This window comes from Phyllobates terribilis, unplaced genomic scaffold (genome assembly GCF_046119375.1).
Source record: "Phyllobates terribilis strain yellow unplaced genomic scaffold, ASM4611937v1 Scaffold_11__3_contigs__length_659146591, whole genome shotgun sequence".
NCBI lineage: Eukaryota > Metazoa > Chordata > Amphibia > Anura > Dendrobatidae > Phyllobates > Phyllobates terribilis.
In genome coordinates this window covers 256708714-256734198 of record NW_027362771.1, presented here as the reverse complement: position 1 = coordinate 256734198, position 25485 = coordinate 256708714, and the positions used below count along the sequence as shown (strand labels likewise).

The 25485-nt window shown below is 44.2% G+C and overlaps 1 protein-coding gene across 7 annotated transcripts in view; it reads left to right on the top strand.

Moving 5' to 3' along the window:
• The window catches only part of LOC141166004 (pendrin-like), a 254407-nt gene that overhangs the window by 116738 nt on the left and 112184 nt on the right, over positions 1-25485 (top strand). For 3 of the 7 annotated variants that reach the window (XM_073652189.1, XM_073652190.1, XM_073652191.1), the window contains 2 exons: positions 13449-13519; positions 13603-13702. The exons of 2 other annotated variants lie outside the window; for them this stretch is intronic. The gene's annotated coding sequence lies outside the window, so the exon portion shown is untranslated. Of the gene's footprint in view, positions 1-13448; positions 13703-25485 lie in introns of all 7 variants that reach the window. 2 more of the 7 variants (XM_073652192.1, XM_073652200.1) reach the window with 2 other exon arrangements.

Here is a 25485-nt window from a genome sequence, read left to right as displayed (position 1 = left end):
TGAGAGATGCACATGGGGGGGATGAGAGATGCACATGGGGGGGATGAGAGATGCACATGGGGGGGATGAGAGATGCACATGGGGGGGTGAGAGATGCACATGGGGGGATGAGAGATGCACATGGGGGGGATGAGAGATGCACATGGGGGGGATGAGAGATGCACATGGGGGATAGAGATTCACATGGGGGGGGATGAGAGATGCACATGGGGGGGATGAGAGATGCACATGGGGGGGTGAGAGATGCACATGGGGGGGTGAGAGATGCACATGGGGGGGTGAGAGATGCACATGGGGGGGTGAGAGATGCACATGGGGGGTGAGAGATGCACATGGGGGGATGAGAGCTGCACGGGGGGGATGAGAGATGCATCGGGGGGTGAGCTGCACATGGGGGGGATGAGAGCTGCACATGGGGGGGTTATGTTTACATAACTTTGTTGCCTTATGAAGCGCAGGGGGGGGGGCCCCCAAAAATTTCTTGCACAGGGGCCCACTACAGTCTGTGTCCGCCCCTGCCTTTTAGCACTGCTCCCACTGAGCTCCTGATCTTTCTTTCCTATAGCCACTCCTCTCCAGACCAGACTGTGTCTCTGTCTGGGACTCCTCTTCTTCTTCTTCTCCCTAACCCTGCCTCAGCCCTAGTTTTATATAGGGGAAGTTCTTCCCCTCCCAGGACTGGGCAGGAGGTGTGGCATGCATAGGATTCCTGACCAGGAGACCTCCCACCTGCTCTCAGACGTAATATTGCTATTACTGTGGAAACCAGACCCCTGGGGTGCCACACCAGGGAAAGACAGGGCGAGGTACGTGTGCGGCGATTGGCTAAGAGCCAATACAGGGACGTTAAGGGAGACAGGGTGACGATAGATCAACCTAGGAGGTCTCCACTTTCCCCCTTTTCCCTAGAGTCTGGGCTCCCTTTCCCTCTTCCCTTTGTGTTGCACTCTTTCCCAAACCTTCCGTGACATTTATACTTTGCCTAAACCTCCCTGTAGTGACCCATGTGTTTGCTTCTGCCCTTACAACGGCAGTACCCAAGTGTAGGACTGTCAATAATATAATTCAGTACCCCAAATAGCTTTTCAACCCGTTTCTTCCTCTATCATAAGGATTTATCAGATACAGATGTAATGCCGGGATGCCCTACTATACTATGGGTCACACACCATGTGGTGTGCAGATGTTAGCACTTCGCTATGGCAGTGACAAAAATAAAAGAAAGTTTGTGACGCCAGGGTGCACTCAATTAATCTCTGTTTCCTGGTAATGTGAAGTAATGTGGTGCACTGAAAATTGTCTAAAAAAACAGGGAGGCCAGTGAAGTTGTTGATAAGCTTTACTTGTTGCACAAATACACAGGTACATCCAGATAAACAATGATTTAACAGATTCAATTCCAATGTAGCAAGCGCAGTTACTTCCCAGTATAGTAACGCAGATATATAAATGGTGCAGTGATTCCTGAGTCCCAGCTTCTGCTTATCTGTACAGTCCTGATCACACAGCTATCTGCTGCTGAGGCTGTGGTTTCTCATATACAGGAGCTCTGACTTTCCTACCTGTTCCTTCAGTTTTCCTAGGCAAAGTGTACACAAAATGTCTCATTCTCTCTCAGTGCTAAGACCTCATGGCTATATAAGGAAAGTAGGGCTGCTTTGTTAACTCTTTATAACCTCCTGATAGCAGAGCATAAAAAGTACATAATTTTATGCATATATAAACTACTTATATGTTCTGAATCCTCATGTACATTATCTGCAAAGGGAAATGTGAACATTGTGCAAACATAATGAGGTAGCTGCCAGCTCTGCTACATTTTAAAGGCACATACGCAGCAACTTTGGGGCATTACATAGGCATGCAGAGTGCTGCACTCACTGCATAAAAAATGTAATTCGCAGAAAGGGGTATTGATCCAAAGACCCTGAGTGATCACTCAATAAAATGGTGGTCAGTCCATTAAACTTACACCCAGGGCCGGCGTCAGCACCCGGCGCACGAGGGCAAGTGCCTGGGCCCTGAGCAGGCGGGGTGCCCATTGATGATCGGGCACCCCGCCGGGCTATGGGCGGAGGAGAGTGGTGCCAGGGCCCGCCCTTCTCCCCCTCCTGCTCAGGGCCCCGGCAGCCGGATACTTTCCTCTCCCCGTGCCTCTGCAGATCCGCTGTCTTCCTGCTGTGCGCTCCCTGTGACGTCTCAGGTCAGAGGGTGCGGTGACGTCTTTCCACCGCGCCCTCCCCTGAGCCGTCACAGGCAGCGCAGAGCGGGAAGACGCCGGCAACGCTGGAGTGCGGACCAGAGCAGCGGCAGCAGGTGAGGTGAGTATTTGATTTTTTTTTTTTAATGTATGGAGGCATGGGGCATTATATGGGGAGGGGGTGACATCCTGCATGGGGCATTATAAAGAGGAGGGGTGACATCCTGCATGGGGCACTATATGGGGGAGAAAGGTACATCCTGCATGGGGCATTATATGGGGGGGAAAGGGACATCCTTCATGGGGCATTATATGGGGGAGGAGGGACATCCTGCATGGGGCATTACATGGGGGGGAGAAGTGAAATCCTGCATGGGGCATTATATGAGGGGTGACATCCTGAATGGGGCATTATATGGGGGGGGGAAGGGACATCCTGCTTGGGGCATTATATGGGGGGGAAGGGACATCCTGCATAGAGCATTATATGGGGGGGTAGAAGTGACATCCTGCAAGGGGCATTATATGAGGGGTGACATCCTGCATGGGGCATTATATGGGGGGGTGACATCCTGCATGGGGCATTATATGGGGGGAGTGACATCCTGCATGGGGCATTATATGGGGGGGTGACATCCTGCATGGGGCATTATAAGCGGGGAACAGCCTGCATGGAGCATTATATGGGAGCCAGTATCCTGTACGGAGCGTTATATGGGGGCCAGTATTCTGTATGGAGCATTATATGGGGGCCAGTATTCCGTAAGGAGTGTTATATGGGGGCCAGTATTCCGTATGGAGCTTTTTATGGGGGCCAGTATTCTGTATGGAGCATTTTATGGGGGCCAGTATACTGTGTGGAGCGATTCGCCGGTTTCTGAGCTATTGTGGAATTTACAATAGATATCACTCATGTAATGCAAGAAGTGAAATCTTCGGCATTGTACTATATACTATATATAATATATAATATATATATATATATATATATATATATACATACACATACATATACACTGTGTGCAGAATTATTAGGCAAGTTGTATTTTAGAGGATTATTTTTAATATTGATCAACAACTATGTTCTCAATCAACCCAAAAGACTCATAAATATTCAAGTTTAATATTTTTGGAAGTTGGAGTGTTTTTTTTTTTAGATTTGGCTATCTTAGGAGGATATCTGTTTGTGCAGGTAACTATTACTGTGCCGAATTATTAGGCAACTTAATAAAAACCAAATATAATCCCATCTCACTTGTTTATTTTCACCAGGTAAACCAATATCAGTGCACAAAATGTAGAAATAAACATTTCTGACATGCAAAACCAAAAACCAAAAAAATTAGTGATCAATATAGCCACCTTTCTTTATGATGATACTCAACAGCCTTCCATCCATAGATTCTGTCAGTTGCTTGATCTGTTTTCGATCAACATTGCGTGCAGCAGCCACCACAGCCTCCCAGACACTGTTCCGAGAGGTGTACTGTTTTCCCTCCCTCTAGATCTCACATTTTATGATGGACCACAGGTTCTCTATGGGGTTCAGATCAGATGAACAAGGGGGCCATGCCATTATTTTTTCTTCTTTTAGACCTTTACTGGCCAGCCACGCTGTGGAGTAGTTGGATGCATGTGATGGAGCATTGTCCTGCATGAAAATCATGTTTTTCTTGAACGATACCAACTTCTTCCTGTACCACTGCTTGAAGAAGTTGTCTTCCAGAAGCTGGCAGTAGGTCGGGGAGTTGAGCTTCACTCCATCCTCAACCCAAAAAGGTCCCACAAGTTCATCTTTGATGATACCAGCCCATACCAGTACCCCACCTCCACCTTACTGGCGTCTGAGTCGGAGTGGAGCTCTCTGCCCTTTACTGATCCAGCCTCTGGCCCATCCATCTCGCCCATCAAGAGTCACTCTCATTTCATCAGTCCATAAAACCTTTGAAAAATCAGTCTTAAGATATTTCTTGGCCCATTCTTGACGTTTTATCTTATGTTTCTTGTTCAAAGGTGGTCGTTTTTCAGCCTTCCTTACCTTGGCCATGTCCCTGAGTATTGCACACCTTGTGGTTTTTGATACTCCAGTAACATTGCAGCTCTGAAATATGGCAAAACTGGTGGCGAATGGCATCTTGGCAGCTTCACGCTTGATTTTCCTCAATTCATGGGCAGTTATTTTGCGCCTTTTTTGGCCAACAAGCTTCTTGCGACCCTGTTGGCTATTTTCCATGAAACACTTGATTGTTCGGTGATCACGCTTCAAAAGTTTGGAATTTTCAAGACTGCTGCATCCCTCTGCAAGACATCTCACAATTTTGGACTTTTCAGAGCCCGTCAAATCTCTCTTCTGACCCATTTTGCCAAAGGAAAGAAAGTTGCCTAATAATTAAGCACACCTTATATAGAGTGTTGATGTCATTAGTCAACACCCCTCCTCATTACAGAGATGCACATCCCCAGATTTACTTAATTGGTAGTTGGCTCTCAAGCCTATGCAGCTTGGAGTAGGACAACATGTATAAAAAGTATCATGTGATCAAAATACTCATTTGCCTAATAATTCGGCACACAGTGTATACAGTACAGAAAAAAAGTTTGGACACACCTTCTCATTTAAAGATTTTTCTGTATTTTCATGACTATGAAAATTGTACATTCACACTGAAGGCATCAAAACTATGAATAAACGCATGTGGAATTATACACTTAACAAGAAAGTGGGAAACAACTGAAATTATGTCTTATATTCTAGGTTCTTCAAAGTAGCCACCTTTTGCTTTGATGACTGCTTTGCACACTCGTGGCATTCGCTTGATGAGCTTCAAGAGGTAGTCACCGGAAATGGTTTTCGCTTCACAGGTGTGCCCTGTCAGGTTTAATAAGTGGGTTTTCTTGCCTTATAAATGGGGTTGGGACCATCAGTTGTGTTGTGCAGAAGTCTGGTGGATCCACAGCTGATAGTCCTACTGAATAGACTGTTAGCTGCTTTTTTCTTGCCATAATACAAATTCTAAGTAAAGAAAAACGAGTGGCCATCATTACTTTAAGAAATGAAGGTCAGTCAGTGCGAAAAATTGGGAAAACTTTGAAAGTGTCCCCAAGTGCAGTTGCAAAAACCATCAAGCGCTACAAAGAAACAATTAGATAAGTTTATCCAAGTCTCCAGCCTCAGAAATCGCAGGTTAACAGCAGCTCAGATTAGAGACCAGGTCAATGCCACACAGATTTCTAGCAGCAGACACATCTCTTCAACAACTGTTAAGAGGAGACTTTGTGCAGCAAGCCTTCATGGTAAAATAGCTGCTAGGAAACCACTGCTAAGGACAGGCAACAAGCAGAAGAGACTTCTTTGGGCTAAGGAACACAAGGAATGGACATTAGACCAGTGGAAATCTGTGCTTTGGTCCAAATTTGAGATCTTTGGTTCCAACCACCGTGTCTTTGTGCGACGCAGAAAAGGTGAACGGATGGACTCTACATGCCTGGTTCCCACCATGAAGCATGAAGGAGGAGGTGTGATGGTGTGGGGGTGCTTTCCTGGTGAAACTGTTGTGGATTTATTCAAAATTGAAGGCATACTGAACCAGCATGGCTATAACAGCATCTTGCAGCGGCATGCTATTCCATCCGGTTTGCGTTTAGTTGGACCATCATTTATTTTTCAATAGGACAATGACCCCAAACACACCTCCAGGCTGTGTAAGGGCTATTTGACCAAGAAGGAGAGTGATGGGGTGCTACGCAAGATGACCTGGCCTCCACAGTCACCCGACCTGAACCCAATCGAGATGGTTTGGGGTGAGCTGGACCACAGAGTGAAGGCAAAAGGGCCAACAAGTGCTAATCATCTATGGGAACTCCTTCAAGATTGTTGGAAGACCATTTCCGGTGACTACCTCTTGAAGCTCATCAAGAGAATGCCAAGAGTGTGCAAAGCAGTCATCAAAGCAAAAGGTGGCTACTTTGAAGAAATTAGAATAGAAGACATATTTTCAGTTGTTTCACACTTTTTTGTTAAGTATATAATTCCACATGTGTTAATTCATAGTTTTGATGCCTTCAGTGTGAATGTACAATTTTCATAGTCATGAAAAGACAGAAAAATCTTTAAATGAGAAGGTGTGTCCAAACTTTTGGTCTGTACTCTATATATATAATATAGAGTATTACATAATATATATTTCTCTGCGGTATCTGTGCATCATGAATCATGGTATGTGTTAAAGGGGCCCAATGAGACTCTTTCGCCCGGGGTCCAGAAAAACCTGGAGCCAGCCCTGCTTACACCCATCGATTGACAGTAGTAAACTTATTATTATCAGAATACCACTATGGATGCAGCTCTTGTAAACTTAGAATGATCCACCAAGAATAGTTACTGTTTTTATTTGCAGGTTTATGTAATTGCAATGCTGAAATTTTTGCCCATTTTACTTATTTGACTTTAATAACTTTATTACATGCAACACTACTTACGATATGTATATTAACCTTTTCACTACCTTTGACATACTTGAACGTCAAAAATAGTGTCCCTGACTTTGATGCGGGCTCACAAGCTGAGCCCGCATCTTTCCCGACACTTGATGGCTCATTTAATCAACCATCAACTTACTCCAACAGCTGCGGGCTGTTAACCTGTTAAATCCCGCTGTCAATCTCCGCTGTCAATCCCATCGGTGCCCCCATGACGTGATAATCAGGGGTCTGCTGATGCCTGTGCCTGTCATCACTATCTCCTGTGAACGCCGGTAGGTGGCTGACGTTTATAGGAGATCGTGATTTTTGCTATACATATACATTTTTGCTTAAGCACTGCTATGTATTATATAGCACAGGTAATCAAACGATCACAGCTTCAATTCTCCTAAGGAGACTATTAAATTCAGTAATAAGTAAAAAAAAAGTTAACCCCCACACACACACACAAAAGTTCAAATCACCCCCTTTTTGCTCCCCATTAAAAAAAACTATTTAAAAATATAAAAGTACACATATTTTTCATTGCTGAGTTCAGAAATGTCCGATCTATCAAAATATAAAATAAGTTAATTAGATCGGTAAAAGCCTAATGAGAAAAAACATCAAAACTTATATTGGCAGCCGGAACATTGCACTAAAATGCAATATAAAAGGCGATCAAAACGTTGTATCTACCCCAAAATGGTATCAGTAAAAATGTCAGCTCGGGGCGCAAAAATTAAGCTATCACCCAGCCCTAGATCCTGAAAAATGAAAACGTTATGGGTCTCAGAAAATAGAGACAAAAGCAAAATAATTTTTTTTTACAAATGTACAAATGTTTTTTTTACCACCTAAATAAAAAAAACTATACATGTTTGGTATCTGTGTACTCGTAATGACCTGGAGAATCATAATGGCAGGTCAGTTTTACCATATAGTGAACATGGTAAATAAAATGCCCAAAAAAACAATTGTGGAATTGCACTTTTTTTTGCAATTTCAACCCATTTGGAATTTTTTTCCCCTTTTGCAGTTCACTTTGTGGTAAAATGAATGGTGTCATTCAAACGTTCAACTCGTCTTGCAAAAAAAACAAGTCCTCATACGGTTATGTGTACAGAAAAATAAAAAAAGTTCTGATTCTTGGAAGTAGGGGAGGAAAAATCGAAAATGAAAAACTTGCCGGGTAGTGAAAGGGTTAAACAAAAGGTGTATGGTTCACATGAAACATTATGACTCTTACCAGGCAGAGGTGGTGTGTCATCTAGCATGCCTATGACCATTTTCAGATTTATAATATGTATTTAATCCTTAAAGTGCACTTTGACTGTTTGTATAACAAGGAATTCTTGTGTGGTGAAAAGTTATTACTGGAACGCCCGTTGGTTGTGGATATGATGTCTTTACTCTTTAACTTTCTTTTTCCATAAAAGTTGACATTTTGGGATTTCCTATGATACAGGTAAAAAAACACAAGTGGCGACTGATGAAAAGTGCTTCCAGTCCATCACAACAGCTTAAAAATGAACAGCATGAAAGAGCAGAGGTCCAGCAAGATGACAGTGATCTTGCAAATGGTCTGAGTCCAGAGGAAACGTGACCGCACTTTAAACAGCCATCGTCTTGCTGCACTTCTCGCCTTTCAAGTTATTCATTTTTAACCTGTTTTGATGGAATAAAAAATAGATTTTTAGTAAGAAGATGCCCTGAAATGTTTGGCTGCGGCCAAGAGGGCACTAAGCATTTTTTGCTTCATTTTAGGACGCAGTCAGATGACCGTATAACACAGACGATGATCGCAGTGCACGGACTGGCCAGCGGCTCTGCTTACCCGATTGTGACAGCATGTATTTCTAAGCAGCTGTCATGCTCGGGTCAGGAGAGCTGACGGCCAGTCCGAGTGTTGCGTTGTGATCGTGGTCTGTGTTATACGGCCGTCTGACTTGCGCCCTAATATTGATTTGTGCTCTCCAGGCTCCAGTGAGTTTACTAGCTTCATAAAAGCTCTGCCTTCCCTGAAGGTTGCACAGCTCCATAGACTACCATGCTGTATATTTAGTGGCAGATGTCCTGGGTAACACAACACTGTCCAGTTCAGTGGAAGAAGACCAGGAGACAGGGGACTCAGTATTTGCTAATACCGGATAGGAACATGCACAAGAGAGAGATCTGCACTTCACCTTTCACAAGTCTACTGGGTGTTATGTATGTGGCGCCCCAGCAGGTTCAGTCGCCACAGAGGTACTGCATCTCACCCAGAGGTGTGGTACCCCACTCTCAGCTACGGAGGGAGTACTGCCCAGGACCCACACACCTGCATCCAACACTACACCATTCCAGACCAGCAGGGAGGGGTAAGATGACCTGATCCACTGCTGAGCCCTGTCCCTGGTTGGAAGGGGGGGAACCAAGATAGGGGAGTGTGGGTGGAGGAAGCATATCAGGGGTGCACCGTCAGGAAGAGTATAAGAAGAAAGGGAACCATCTAGAAACAGCTAGTCCTGCTCAGGAGAGCAGTGTAGGAGGTCCAGGCTCCTGGCTCCAGTGCTTGGAGCAGGAGTTGAGTGGAGAGAGAGAGGAGCGGGGCCTAGTCTGAGAGGCCCAGGAGAGAGAGTGAGAGAGGACGGGAGCAGAGGGAAGGCTCCAGAGACGGAGGGGATCCCAGGGGCACGGTGAGTGTGGATGCAACCCATGCGCCCGAATCTACATGGACGTGGAGGGGACCGGCCCCTAAACTAGTGGAGAACAACCAGGCTCAGCTAGATAACCGGAGGCTGCTGTACTTGCAAGGTGTAGCTGCCAACTACCACAATTACATCGCCGAAAAGGTGGCCGCGTAGGGTCCAGGGGATTGTGAGGCGCAGGGCAGAAGGGCGAGAGCCAGCGCAGGGAAGATGACCGAGAAAGGAACATAGAACAGGGTCCCGTTTAAGTACTCCTGAGAGACTTGAGAGTTGCTGAACCCCTTCGCTGGTGAACACAGGATGACGTGGGAGGTTACACACTGGCCTTGGTAGCCTGGAGTCTTGAACAACCGTGAGTAAAACTTGAAGACTGCACCCCACTGTGTCCTGGAATTATTGCTGCGCCATCACCAGCCCTGCACTACACCTCACCAACAACATCTACCTCACAACATCATCTTACACTGCCCTGGTGCTAAGCTCTGCCTGTGGAGAGCTGAACCAACTCTGCTGCGTCACCATCAGCTCCAGAGGATATGCACCGCAGCGGCGGCCTCATGTAGCCGCATACCACAGGTGGCATCACGAACATTATCTCTAGAAACTTTATTCCCCTTTTACTACTTATCCCCTTTTAGTGACCGCCCTTGGTCACGGACCGGGTCACTGCCACCGTGACATCCCCCAGCATCGACCGGCCTGGCTACAGAGTAGCCCACGGCCCAGAGGGCGCGTCATGTACATAGCATACCAATACATCACAATTGACAACATATCTGCTTGCATTCATTCAATAAAAACCTTTTATTGCTTAGATCCTGAGAATGAAAATGTGAATTTATCACGTGAACACAAGAGAAGGTCTAAAACTGAAAAAAACACTTTTGGAAGAAGGTGTCCTGCCCTGGGCACTCCATTTCTAGCCATACTGTTTTGCCAAGTTTTTAACACTAAGGTTCGGATACGGCTTTAAAGAAGGCAACCCTTTGCGATATAACGCAATTTTATTTATAATAGTTGATTTAAAAGGTAAAATACATAATTAAAGGAATAGTATGATATGATGATATTGCGAACATTTTTGTATATGTTATAATACAAAGGTTAGGTACATATATATATATATATATATATATATATATACTCACTTCATCACCAAGGAGCTTTTAAACATCATCCGTCTGGAAGATCAGAGAAGCAATTTCACCAAGACAGAGAAACCCCTGGAAGTCTTCACAACACTGCATGGGCAGGTACATACAACACTACACATCAGTGCAGATACAACTTATGGCTTCTTCATCTAGGAGTTTATGAGCATCATCTGTCTAATTGACAGAGAACCCCTGAGAAGTCTACACAAGAAAGCTTCTGTCTGTATCATGATTCCAGTGACTTTTATAAGGTTTAGACAATGGAAGCATAAAACTGGTTAATGTTTATAAGTATGATTTGTCGATAATACAGAATTGGCCAGGTTCTGTAATCTCGAGAAGTTTACCCATAAACATTGTTTTAGACAATAGATCTGTGTATTTCTCATGGAACATAATGGTAAGTATACACACATTATTTGAATCAGTATTTTGGTTACAATAACACTATTTGTCAAAGCAAATATCACAGTGGTCACTTGTGTACAAATCAAGAAAATGAATCTTTGAAACACACAACTTCATAGACCATAGAACAATTAACATTGTCTTACTGTATTGACACCTAGCAAACCCTTTGTGGATAGCATGCATCAAGGACAGTTCATGTGAAAGAACTAGTTTCTCAGTATCAGAGTATATCAATATTATACTGCAGTATATTGCAATATTATAGTGCTTGGATTCAGACAACCATATTTGCTATACATTCCACACTTGGTCTAATGACCACACTTTATCAAAGCATATAAACAATATGTTACAATATGTAGGCTATAAGATATCCATATTTTTATTAGCAATACACATACAAAATTGTCATTAAAACCATATTTACGAGATTGCTGTTGGGATTCGGACAACAGCTATTTCTCCACAACTATATCATTAAGGCCGGGGTCCCAGTAACATATGGCATCGGATGCGAGATGCTAATGACACTCAGCTCCTGCTCTGCTGCGAGCGGGAGCCGAGTGTCAGTGCTCTGTGCTCCCATCCTCTCGCATAGAGAGGATCTCAGCACAGCTGCGGAGGGGACGGAGAAATCAATTTCTCCATCTCTCTTGCCTGCATCGGCGGGAGTCGCACTGCACTCGGGTGATATCCGTGTGCAGTGCGATGTTTCACACGCACCCATAGGCTTATATGGGTGCGTACGATTCGAAGCCAGCATGCAATCGCAGCATGCTGCAATTTTTTTACAGCCCGAAAGCAATCCGATCAGAGCTGGAAAAAAACGCCACTGAGCACACCATCATAGGATTAAATTGGTACAAATGCAATCCGATTTTTTATCGTCTGATTCAATCGCAACTGAGAGCGAGCCCTAACATGCAAGCTCAGCAGAGTGAACAGATTTATTAAAATAGTAAGATAGAAGAAAGGTACTGCTAGACCCAGGGCTGGCTTCAGATTTTCGTGGGGTGAAAGAGTCTCATTTAGCCACTTTCACACATACCACAATTTATGATGCCCATATAGTCCTCCATACAGTATAAAGGGCCCCATATATTTCTCCATACAGTATAATGGGCCCCATATATGGCTCCATACAGTATAATGGGCCCCATATATTGCTCCATACAGTATAATGGACCCCATATATTGATCCATACAGTATAATGGCCCCATATATTGATCCATGCAGAATAATGAGCCCATATATTGCTCCATACAGAATAATGAGCCCCATATATTGCTCCATACAGAATAATGGACCTCATATATTGCTCCATACAGAATGAGCCCCATATATTGCTCCATACAGAATAATGAGCCCCATATATTGCTACATTCAGTATAATGGGCCCCATATATTGCTCCATTCAGTATAATGAGCCCCATATATTGCTTTATTCAGCATAATGGGCCCCTTATATTGCCCCATTCAGTATAATGGGTCCCATATAGTGCTCCATACGTTAAAAATAAATAACCAAATGCTCACCTCTCCAGATTCCTCTGCTGTTACGGTCTCTGCAGTCTCCGCTCTTCTGACCCTCTGCACTGAGACGTCACAAAGCTCAGACACAGAAGGGGAATAATGGGAGAGGGAGCGAAACAGTTGAAAGTATGATGCGGGGGTGCGGCCCCGTGCTAGCGCTGGCATCGAGTCCCCTGACTCATGGGCCCCATAGCGACCGCGTGGTCTGCCACCATTGGCAGTATGCCACTGAGTGGGCCTGTCCGTTTGTCCAGGGCCCCGGCACTTGCCCGGGTGCGCCGGATGGTGATGCCAGCCCTAGCTAGACCCCTCATGACATTTATCATTACCTTACCCAATATGTTGACCCCAACATCTGATAGTTGGGAGCCTGCCTCCCTAATCAGAAGGTTCAGCCATCTTAAAAGACAAATGATTCATTTGAATGAACATTTTTTTCTTAAAATCAATTTGACATTAACATTTCACTGTGTTGTGTTGGAGTATTACAGCACATAGAAGAGTTAGAGAAGGAACTTGTGAGAAAAAGTAGTATATTTAACACACAGAAATATGCTATGTAACCAGACAAGGTGGTGTGATCTGGTGAATAGCATAGTGGATAAAAGGGGTGATTGGCACGTATTGGTCAGTGATATGTTCACATGTATGTATAGTATATATTTCCACTCTTGGAACCGATTAGGAATAACAAAAATGAAAATAAAATCATCCAGTACAGGATCTATTTGATTGGAGACAAAAATGTCCTAAAATATCTTCCATTTGATAGCAATCCATCTGCAATCAGATTTTTTAGCTGGATTGAAAAGCGTAGTCTGTACAACTATTTTGTCTAGCCAAAAAATCTGAAATTTTTTTGAACTGACCATGTGCAGAACACTAAAGGTGTTCAGAGACCCCTCTATAGTAAAAACAGATCCATTACAAACTGAACAAAAAAATGGATGCAAAATGGAAAATAATGTGTGCGTTCGTTTTTGCTTCATTTCTAACAGGTCCAGATTTTTATAAATTCTGGATTCGTTACCAACGTGTGACAACTGGAAATGTAAATGGAGTTTTACAAGTAAGGGAAGATGTGATCTGGCATATAAGAGCTTAACAAGGAGTGACTTGGCACATACTCAGCAGTTACTGTTCTTCATTCAGGAGTGTGACAGTGTGTTGTGGGAAAGCTGTTACCATTGCCATAATCCCGATAACAGACTTGTGACTGCTGCGCTCCTGGTGCCTAGAAGCTGTGAGTGAGGTAGGTCTGTTACTCATCATAGATCATGGTAGTACATATCAAAATTCTTAGGAATGATGGAGTTAAAAACTGTACTAATAGAAATTGTAGCTGGAGGAACAAAGTACATATTGTACAGAAACACAACGTTATTATTGATACTTTCTTAAACGGGTTTTCCAGCCTGGTTAGAAAAGTTTGCAGTCACTCTATGAGACTGGCGAATCATGACAGTGTGAAATACGCACACTGTCACGATTCCACTGTATTCACAGACTATTGAGAGATTCTAGTTAGCAGGTGAGTAGAGGGAAGCAAATATCATACATGTGGTCATGTGACCGCCCACTCATGTTGCAAATACAGGACAATCGTGACAGTGTGTGCATTGCATGTTGTCAAAATTTGGCAGTCTATAGCCACATAGACAAGACTGCAGACTTTTTGTTGTGCACCCATCAAAATTTTCCATATTTTTGCATACATTTTACCTAAAACTACAACACACACAAGTTAAAGTGAACCAAATCAAACAAACATGTTAAAAATATTACAGGAAAATTATCCAATATCATATGTCTCTGAGTTGCAAAATTATGTGAACCTTTAGGATTAGCAGATAATTTGAAAATCAAATTAGAGTGTGCTGTATTCAATCAATGGGGTGACAATCAGGCATGAGTGGGAGAGCTGTTTTATTTACAGAACATGTGTTGTGAAGTCTGAGCTTCACAACACATGTTTGTGGAGATGTATCATGAAACAAACAAAAGAGACTTCTTAGGACCTCAGAAGAAAGCCCCCGTCTCACATAGCGAGATCGCTAGCGAGATCGCTGCTGTGTCACGGTTTTGGTGACGCAACAGCGACCTCACCAGCGATGTCACTATGTGTGACACTTTGCAGCGATCAGGCCCCTGCTGTGAGGTCTCTGATCGCTGCAAAGTGTCCTGGACCATTTTTTGGTCGTTGCCCTCCCACTGGTCAGCACACATCGCTGTGTGTGACCAGCGGGAGCAGCGATCAGGCTGGTAACCATGATAAACATCGGGTTACTAGGGGCACACGCGCACCTAGTAACCCGTTGTTTATCATGGTTACGAGCCTGCTAAAGTGAGCGGTAAGTTTATCATGGTTACGAGCCTGCTAAAGTGAGCGGTAACCTCCCGCTCACCGTAGCAGAGTGGTAACCATGATAAACAACGGGTTACTATGTGCGCGTGTGCCCCTAGTAACCCGATGTTTATCATGGTTACGAGCCTGCTAAAGTGAGCGGTAACCTCCCGCTCACCGCAGCAGAGTGGTAACCATGATAAACAACGGGTTACTAGGTGCGCGTGTGCCCCCAGTAACCCGAAGTTTATCATGGTTACCAGCCTGCTCCTGCTTCAGCAGGCTGGTAACCAGGAGCAGGACATCGTGGAAAGATTCTTTCCATGATGTCGCAGCTCCCCTGATTGTTGGTGAGCCTGCCTGTTTGACAGCTCACCAGCGACCACATAGCGACGCAGCAACGATCCCTGACAGGTCGTATCGTTGTCGGGATCGTTGCTGCGTCGCTAGGTGTGACGGGGCCTGAAGAGTTGTTGATGCTCGTCAGGCTGGAAAAGATTTCAAAATCATCACTTTACAGGGGAAAAAAATGCTTTTAACCTGCAGATATAGGGTTAATCTGCAGGTTAATAGCGTTACTAACCTGCCTGCGCTTAGCTGAACGCTGCGGAGAGAAAATGAACTTTATTCTCTCCAGCAGCATTCCCTTTTTCAGTTACGGGGATGGCACTGGCGCTGGTTCAGTCACCGCTCTGAGTTTACAGAGCAGCAGCTGTAACCGCACCCCCAGCCGGGACTGACAGACAGCCAGCCCCAATGCAAAGCAAGTGTCAGTCAGTTCATTTTCTCCCAGCAGCGTTTGGCTAAGTGCAGGCTCTGAGAAAGTTAGTAACGCTATTATCCTGAAGATTAACCCCATATCTGCCAGTTAATAGTGTTTTTTCTGGTGACCGGTTCCCTTTAAGAGTTTGGACTCAACCTGCCTGACTGTGGATTGGTAATCTATAAATAAAGGAAATTCAAGACCATTATTACCCTCCCTGGGAATGGTCGACAAAGATTACTTCAAGAACAAAGAACATTGCTGCCCATGTGAAATTTGCTCAAGATCACCTGGACCAGCTAGATGGCTATTGAAACAATATTTTGTGGACTGTTGAGACCAAAATAAAGCTTTTTGCTTTAAAAGTGTTTGGATAAAGAAAAACACTGCAATGTAACATAAAAACATCATACCATCTGTGAAACATTGTGATGGTAGCTTCATGGTTTGGCCCTATTTTGCTGCATCTGAGCCAGGACAGAAAATTCTAAAGTAAAATGTGAGGAAATCTGTTTCTGAGCTGAATCTAAAGAGATTGTGAGTTATGGAAAAGATTATGACCCAAAGCACACAAGTCGTTGTACAAAGAATGATTAACCACTTCGCACCAGAGCCTGTTTTTGCCTTCGTGACCGGGCCAATTTTTTCAATTCTTACCACTGTCACTTTATGAAGTAATTACTCTGGAACGCTTCAACGGATCCCCCTGATTCTGAGAATGTTTTTTCGTGACATATTGTACTTCATGATAGTGGTAAAATTTCTTCAATATCACTTGCGTTTATTTGTGAAAAAATCGGAAATTTGGCGAAAATGTTGAAAATTTAGCAATTTTCAAACTTTGAATTTTCATGCCCTTAAATCAGAGAGATATGTCACACAAAATAGTTAATAAATAACATTTCCCACATGTCTACTTTACATCAGCACAATTTTGGAACCAAAATTTTTTTTTGTTAGCGAGCTATAAGGGTTAAAAGTTGACCAGTGATTTCTCATTTTTCCAACAAAATTTACAAAAACATTTTTTTAGGGACCACATCATATTTGAAGTCACTTTCTTTATGACAGAAAATACCCAAAAGTGACACCATTCTAAAAACTGCACCCCTCAAGGTGCTCAAAACCACACTCAAGAACTTTATTAACCCTTCAGGTGCTTCACAGGAATTTTTGGAATGTGGAAGAAAAAAATTAACATTTAACTTTTTTCACAAAAATGTTACTTTAGACCCAATTTTTTTTATTTTCACAGGGGTAACAGGAAAAAATGGACCCCAAAATTTTTTGTGCAATTTCTCTTGAGCGCGCTGATACCCCATATGTGAGGGAAAACCAATGTTTGGGCGCACTGCGGGGTTCAGAAGGGAAGGGGCGCCATTAGACTTTTTGAATGTAAAATTTGTTTGAATAATTAGCAGACGCCATGTTGCGTTTGGAGAGCCCCTGATGTGCCTAAACAGTGGAAACCCCCCACAAGTGACACCATTTTGGAAACTAGACCCCTTAGGGAACTTATCTATATGTGTGGTGAGCACCTTGAACCCCAAGGTGCTTCACAGAAGTTTATAATATTGAGCTGTAAAAATAAAATTTTCACATTTTTCCCACAAAAACATTTTTCATCACTTAATTTTGCATTATCATAAGGGTAATAGGATAAATTGCACCATGAAATTTGTTGTGCAATTTCTCCTGAACACGCTGATACCCCATATGTGGAGGAAAACCACTGTTTGGGCGCACGGCAGGGTTTGAAAGGGAAGGAGCGCCATTTGACTTTTTGAATGTAAAATTTGTTTGAATAATTAGCAGACGCCATGTCGCATTTGGGGAGCCCCTAATGTGCCTAAACAGTGGAAATCCCCCACAAGTGCCACCATTTGGGAAACTAGACCCCTTAGGGAACTTATCTAGATGTGTGGTGAGCACCTTGCACCCCCAGCTGCTTCACAGAAGTTTATAATATTGAGCCATAAAAATAAAATGTTCACATTTTTCCCACAAAAAATGTTTTTCATTCCGTAATTTTGCATTATCATAAGGGTAACAGGATAAATTGCACCATGAAATTTGTTGTGCAATTTCTCCTGAGTACGCCGATACCCCATATGTGGGGGAAAACCACTGCTTTGGTGTACGGCAGGGTTCGGAAGAGAAAGGAGCGCTATGTTGGCTGGGATAGGTTGCAGACACCATGTCACATTTGAAGAGTTGCTGACATGCCGAAACAGCAGAAACCCCCACAAGTGACCCCATTTTGTAAACTACACCTCTCAAGGAATTCATCTAGGGAAGTAGTGAGTATTTTTTAATTTTTAAATTTATACCATTGGGCAGTGAAGAAAACATAATTATATTTTTACCACAAAAAAATGTTTGACCCTCAGATTTTACATTTTCACACAGGGCAATGGGTAAAAATGGTGCCGAAATGTGTCACACAATTTCTTCTAAAAGTGGCAATACCCCATATGTGGCTGTATCATACCGCTCAGCCATACGGCGAGATCTGGGGGGAACGGAGCGATTTCACAATTGGAGAACAAATTATTGTAGAATAGGCATTTGGATTTGGGAGCACAAAATTTTCTGATTTTCTTTTGGGGGGCAAGGGTAATTTCGCTTTTCCAGAGCCTTTCTGCTACCAGTAACTTGGAATATTTTTAACAGATGACGGACCTGAGTGGGGACTAGCTTTTTTTGAGGACTGAGTTGAAGCTTTTATTGGGAACATTTTACGTAACATTTATCCGGCGCTCTAGGCAGAGCACTTACATTGGGGTTTCCATCTAAATTTCCAAGTGATGTAATTCAGATGAAACCCCTGCGGGATCCATTCACTGTAATGAGGCAGCAGAGTTACTCTGGACTCCGTCTGGCCTCTGTTTAGCGGTGTCCTTTTTTTCTGAAGTGCACAAAACTGTGGCCAACCGCACTTTTATGCATGCCTAAAACAAATGACACCGTGGGATCACAGGCCAGACGGCATCCACAGTGGCCTATATCTGCCTCATTACAGGGAATCTTCCGTCATGGGTTCCATCTGAATCACGTATTTCAGAGATTTACACGGAAACTCTGGTGTAAGTGCTCAGCGCAGGATAAATGTGGGCAGAGCCTTACTGCGATCTTTGGGAGACATAATAAACAAATCAGTAGCAGGTGAAGAATTGGTTTTATTTATTTTTTACGCCGTTCCCCGTGCGGTATAAGTGATGAGATTACTTTATTCTTCGGGTCGGTGCGATTACAGAGATACCAGATTTATATCGGGTTTTTATGACTGACAGCTGTCACACACTAAGAGACGCTTTTTTTTTTGCAAAATCTAGTTTTTGCATCGCCATATTTTGAGAGCTATAATTTTTCCATATTTCGGCCGACAGAGTCATGTGATGGCTTGTTTTTTGCGGGACGAGTTGACATTTTTATTGGTACCATTTTTGGGTACGTGACATTTTTTGATCGCTTTCTATTCCTTTTTTTTGGGAGGTAAAATTAACAAAAACCAACAATTCAGGAATTGTTTTTTGAGGGGTTTTTTTATGCCGTACTGCGTGTGGTAAAAGTGATCAGGCAGCGTTATTCTTCGGGTCAGTAAGTTTACAGCGATACTACACTTACTGTATATTTTTTTTATGTTTTGGCGCTTTTACACAATAAAACAATTTTATAGAAAAAATATTTTTTTTGCATTGCTTTATTCTGAGCGCTATAACTTTTTTATTTTTCGGCTGATGGAGCTGTATGGTGGCTTTTTTTTTGCGGAACAAGATGACATTTTCAGCGTTACCATTTTTATTTCCATTTTGCTTTTTGATCGCATTTTTTTCCACTTTTTGTTTGGCGATATTATGAAAAAGCATATTTTTTTGCTCCGTTTTTTATTTATTTTTATTACGGTGTGCACAGAAGGAGTTAATTAGTGTGACAGTTTTATAGATCGGGTTGTTTCGGCGATACCAAATATGTGTACTTTTTTTGGTTTTGCATAAATATACGGATTTATTGGTTTAATATTTTATTTATTTATTTTTATTTATTTTGTGATTTTTTTTTTTTAACAGTTTAAAAACATTTTTTTTAACTTTTTTTTTCATTTTTACTTAGTCTCTGTATGGGACATTAATTTTTATTTTTCTGATCACTGATCTCATGTAATGTAATAGACATGTATTACATTACATGAGATCTTTGCTGACTGTTTCACAGTCAGTGTGTCCTGCCAGGCTTCAGCTGCAGGCTGAGCCAGGCAGGACACCATATATGGCAGATCTGGAGGCGGTCATGTGACCTCCAGCTGCCATAGCAACGCCAGGTCCTGGAAGGTATAAGGGGGCCGTCGGAGAGGTAAGTGGACGACCCCCTCTCCTCCTGCTGTCTTCTATATGCCGCGATCACGATAGATCGCGGCATATAGAGGACAGCAAAGGGTTAACATCACTGATGATGTTCCCTGTCAGAGCTAACGCTCTGCACCGGAATCGCAGCGCTTGCAGGACCCTGGGGGTCCTGAGCGCTGCGAGACCACCCACCGTTTTTAAATGTCGGCGCTGCACAGAGCCCAGCAAGCGCCGACGTTTATCTACAGTGGGCCGTCGCGAAGCGGTTAAAGAAGAATAAAGTTAAAGTTTTAGAAAGGCCAAGCCAAAGCCCTGACCCTAATCTTATAGAAATGTTGTGGAAAGACCTGAACAGAGCAGTTCATAGGAGAAAACCCCCCAATATACCAGAGTTGAAGCTGTTTTATAAGGAGGAATGGGCTAAAATTCCTCCAAGCTGATGTGCAGGACTAATCAACAATTTTGAAAATGTTTAGATGCAGTTATTTCTGCACAAGGGGGTAATACTAGATACTGAATGCAAAGGTTCACATACTTTTGCTACTAACAGATATGTGATGTATTCCTCAGTATACATCCTCAGTAAAAAAGCCTAATATTTTTTACTCATTTGTATTATTTGGTTCTCTTTGTCTACTATTTGGAATTGTGTGAAAGTCTGATATAATTTTAGGTCAAATTTATGCAGAAACATGGAAAATTCTGATGAGTTCTCAAATTTTTAAGCACCACTGTAGAATAATTAAAAAGTCAACATGAAACAGCAGTGAGCAGATGGTATCAGTAGTAAGAATCTTTGGTAATTTTTAGCACTTCAGTCTTACATGCAATATATGCAGTGTTTTGCTTTACAATCTGAGTCCTTGCAATTTCTTCATATACTATATATTACAGAGACAACTTTCACCATCCAGTATGTACTGTATGTTGTTGCCCAGCCTGTTACATCACATTCTTTTATGCTCTTTTTACAAGCAACTTTAACCTGAAAGTACAAAGTAGCGTACAAAGAATTCAGACGCTTCACAGCAAAACTAGTATACAAAGAATTCAGGTCTGTCCCTGCAGAACAAGACTGATTGAGGTCAATGAATGGGAACAAGTTTTTTGCACAATGTAATGTGTGGAGGGACCTCCAATCGTTGATTGAAATCTGCATTTGTTTTACGATGTCTGCTTGTTAATTGTATATGCCCTTTATTACCGGCCTATGTTGGGGTTAATGTATTCCTTGCAGGGGAGATGTCATATGTACAGGTGTATCTTATTAAATTAGAATAGCATTAATTTATTTCAGTTCTTCAATACAAAAAGTGGAACTTATATATTATATAGAGTCATTACAAACAGAGTGACCTATTTCAAGTGTTTATTTCTGTTAATGTTGATGATTATGGCTTACAGCCAATGAAAACACAAAAGTCATTATCTCAGTAAATTAAAATAATTAATAGTGTTGAGCGAGCACTAAAATGCTCGGGTGCTCGAAGCTCGGGCCGAGCTCGCCGTGATACTCGGGTGCTCGACCCGACCAACGAGCCCAATGTTAGTCTATGGGAGACTTGAGCATTTTTGCGGTGGCACCCCCGGCAGTCTTTTAAAAGCCTAACAAGTGCCCAAAATGATAGTGACAGTGCTCAAATGACATGGGGACAGCATGGGGATCGCCCCAGGAAGCATTTCTGACCCCCAGGTCACTGCTGTCAACAACGTGGTCAGAGGTATTAAGCCACTTTTACAGGCTCACAATAAAACGAAAGTGAAACTTTTTTCCTGTGAAATATGTTAAGGAACATCCTTTCCAGGGAAAAGACTTGTATATAAGTTAAAATAAATGACCAAAAACAAAAATACTCCTCCACACCTTCGGCTATGTTCACAAGTAGCATTTTTTATGTGTTTTAGCACTTTTGTATTGCTTTCAACTATGACAAATGCATTCACCGGGAAATGTCATTTTAACATTTTACAACCTTATCAGGCCATGTGCTGTGTGACACATGCATAAAGTGCTGAAAAGACATGGGAACAGCATGGGGAAGACCCCTGGAAGCATCTCTGACTCCCAGGTCACTGTCTAAAAGTGTGCCCATCATAAGTGATCCTTGCCGCATCAGAAGATGCAGACTTGCAACTATCCCCATGCAAGTTCTAGTCCCAGGGCAGTGTTCAATTGTACCTCCCCCATTCCGTGCAATACAAGCGCAAGTATGCAGCCTGCCACCCACCCACCCCCAGGCTGCAATACCATACTGCTTGCTTGCTTGAACTTGAAATTGGGCCTTTTAGGCATGTGGAGGCGGAATCTGGCCACCACGTCATGGCTGTGTTGGCGGCCTGGAATCCATAGTCAGTCCCCAGCCGCCCGGCGGCCGGGTGTCCATACTCAGTCCCCAGCCGCCCCGCGGCCGAGTGTCTACACGGTCCCCAGCCGCCTGGGGGCATTCGGGTGTCCATAAACGGTCCCCAGCCGCCCCCATTTCTCCTTGGAACATCCCCCCACACCCTTTTCTTAGCCCGGCCTGCTTTAGGCAGCATTGGACGAGCCCACCAGAGAACCAGACTCCTCCGGTGGGCCCTGACTTCTCCATCGGTGGAGTTGAGAGTGCCAAGGTGAGGAGCATGATGATGATGACAGAAGTTAGCATCTGCTATGTTTTCTTTTAATGCAAGTGTAAGTGTGCAGCCTGCCACCCACCCACCCCCAGACTGCAATTCATACTGCTAGCTTGCACTTGAAATGGGGCCTTTTAGTTTAGAGGAGGCCGAAGCTGGCCACTACCTCATGGCTGCTTCGGCAGCGAGGTATCCATACTCAGTCCCCAGCCGCCCCTATTTGTCCTGGTGTGCCTTATACATAAGATTAAGCGCGTATACCAAAACATTACCTGTACCCTCCCCAGTGCATTTAGTGGGAAGGAGAGCCTATTCCGCTGTAGTGTGTGCATGCCAAACCCCTGTTCATGGTACATGCGAAGATGCCTCCCACCTTGCACCTGTCTTTGCAGACTTGCAACTATCCCCATTCAAGTCCTTGTCCCAGAGCAGTGTTCAATTGTACCTCTCCCATTCCTTGCAATGCAAGCGTAAGTATGCAGCCTGCCACCCACCCACCCCCAGGCTGCAATACCATACTGCTTGCTTGCACTTTAAATTGGGCCTTTTAGGCATGTGGAGGCGGAATCTGGCCACCACGCCATGGCTGTGTCGGCGGCCTGGTATCCATACTCAGTCCCCAGCTGCCTGGTGACCGGGTGTCCCCGCTTGCTCCCCAGCCTCCAGGGGGTGGCCGGGTGTCCATACTCGGTCCCCAGCCACCCCTATTTGTACTGGTAACCTTTCCCACACTTTTCTTAGCCTGGCCTGCTTTAGGGCAGCATTGGCCGAGCCCACTGGACTATCAGACTCCTCCGGTGGGCCCTGGCTTCTCCATCAGGGGAGTTGAGAGTGCCAAGGTGAGGAGCATGATGAGGATGATAGAAGTTAGCATCTGCTTTGTTTTGTTGTAATGCAAGCGCATGTATGTAGTAGCGGCTAGGCCTGAGGAGGTCAGCGTTTTGGCGCATATCCTACCTACTCAGAGGATTGCTGGATGTTTTCCTGCTACTATCCAAGTTCTATGACTCCCGTTAAAGCAAAGCTTCAGGTGATAAATGATGAATGAGGTAGTGGCAAAGGAGAAAGAGCAGGAGGAACAGGGACCATTCACATCAATATCAGGCCAGTCAACCAGATATGTCTTGTAGGATATGTTTCTGTAACAAAAAGAGCGGTTCAGCTACACAGTTATAGGGCATACAGTGAGTGCAATGCCTACCAAAAATTTCGAGGCACTCCAATGCCCCTTGGAAAAGACATGGAGGTCAGAGGGCGTTAACTAAACCTTTTTTTCCATTTATAGCAACTGGGTCTCCTGTGCACTGTTGGCCTAAGCAGTGAATGGAATGCTTTCCAAAAATTATGAGGTACTGCAATGCCCCTTACAAGAGCCATGTGTGGCACCCCAGGGGTCTGGTCACCACAGTAATAGAGATTACGTCGGAGAGCAAGTGGGAGGTTTCCTGGTCAGGATCCCTTAAACATGCAACATCCTCCTGCCCCAGTCCTGGGAGGGGAGAATTCTGCCCTTATAAACTGGATCTGGGGTGGGGTTGAGTGAGTCAGAGAACAGAGAACAGTCAGAGTCAGAGTGAGAGCAAGGGAAAGTAACAGCAAGGAGCTCTGTAGGAGCTAGGAGCTAAAGACGAGGGGCTGGAAGCTGAGCAGAGCTCGCCCTGGCAGAAGACAATAGGAACCGGACACAGGAGTCCGAAGCTGTGAGGACTTCTATATCCAGCAGCAGAAACCAGCCGGCAGGGGATTTCAGGTCCTCTGGCCATAGAAGCCCGGAGGCTCAGTCACAAGCAAGGGACCAGCACCGCCGTCGTGGAGCGGAGGTTAACAGAAGGCCCCGAGTCACCAGCCATACGGGTGAGCACTACACGGTACACTCAGGGACGTGGGCTACTTCTACCCGCTTACAGCAAGGTAGCCAGGAAGAGTGCAGACAGACGGGGAGGCCTACAACTCCACCTGGCCAGGAGAACTCCTGCTTGCTCACAGACTGACCAGGCCTCTTATGCTAGCCAGTACTCCCGGGAGGGTCTACCTTATAATCATCAGTAAAGACCCTGAACTGCACTGCAAAGACTCTGAGTCATTCCTGCTGCGCTCGTGCACCATCACCCCCATCATCCACACTCACTGCCCTGAGGCTATACTCCTCCCGAGGGGAGTTATCCCATTTTATGCTGCGCACACAACACCAGCCTCAGCGGTCTGCCTCGCAGCGGTGGTACTCCCTGACCGCAATCCACGGGTGGCGCAGTCGGACAATTAACCTCAAAACCTAACAAAGATTGCCAGCCTGAGCCATGGGATCGGGTCAACGCCACGGAGACTACAGACCCCAGAGACCCGGCACCGGGTATCCCACACACGTGTACACACGGCCCAGGGGGCGCGTCACATGCAGTACAGCATATAACAAACATAAGTCCCATTATTGGGGAGTGGGTGTCCCATAGTATTTGCTTATGCCTTGCAAGCAAAAGCTGCCAAAAATTAGGACGGAGCAACTTGCAAGCCCCTTACAAGAGCCATGCAGTACAGCATATTACAAACATAAGTCCCATTATTGGGGAGTGGGTCTCCCATAGTATTTGCTTATGCTTTCCCAGCAAAAGCTGCCAAAAATTAGGACGGAGCAACTTGCAATGCCCCTTACAAGAGCCATGCAGTACAGCATATTACAAACATAAGTCCCATTATTGGGGAGTGGGTGTCCCATGGTATTTGCTTATGCTTTCCCAGCAAAAGCTGCCAAAAATTAGGACGGAGGAACTTGCAATACTGGCACCCTGGTGGTATAGTGGTGGTGGAGGCTGAGGTTAAGGAGAAGAAGATTAAACAGCCGAAACGAGGAAGCGTATACCCATGTGTGGGTGTGAAGCGGTGCATGTGAATACACCTCCCGAAATAACACAGTGGATTTGACTTTATGTTACTCTGCTGTCATTTGGTGGTGATGAGAAGTCTGGCCC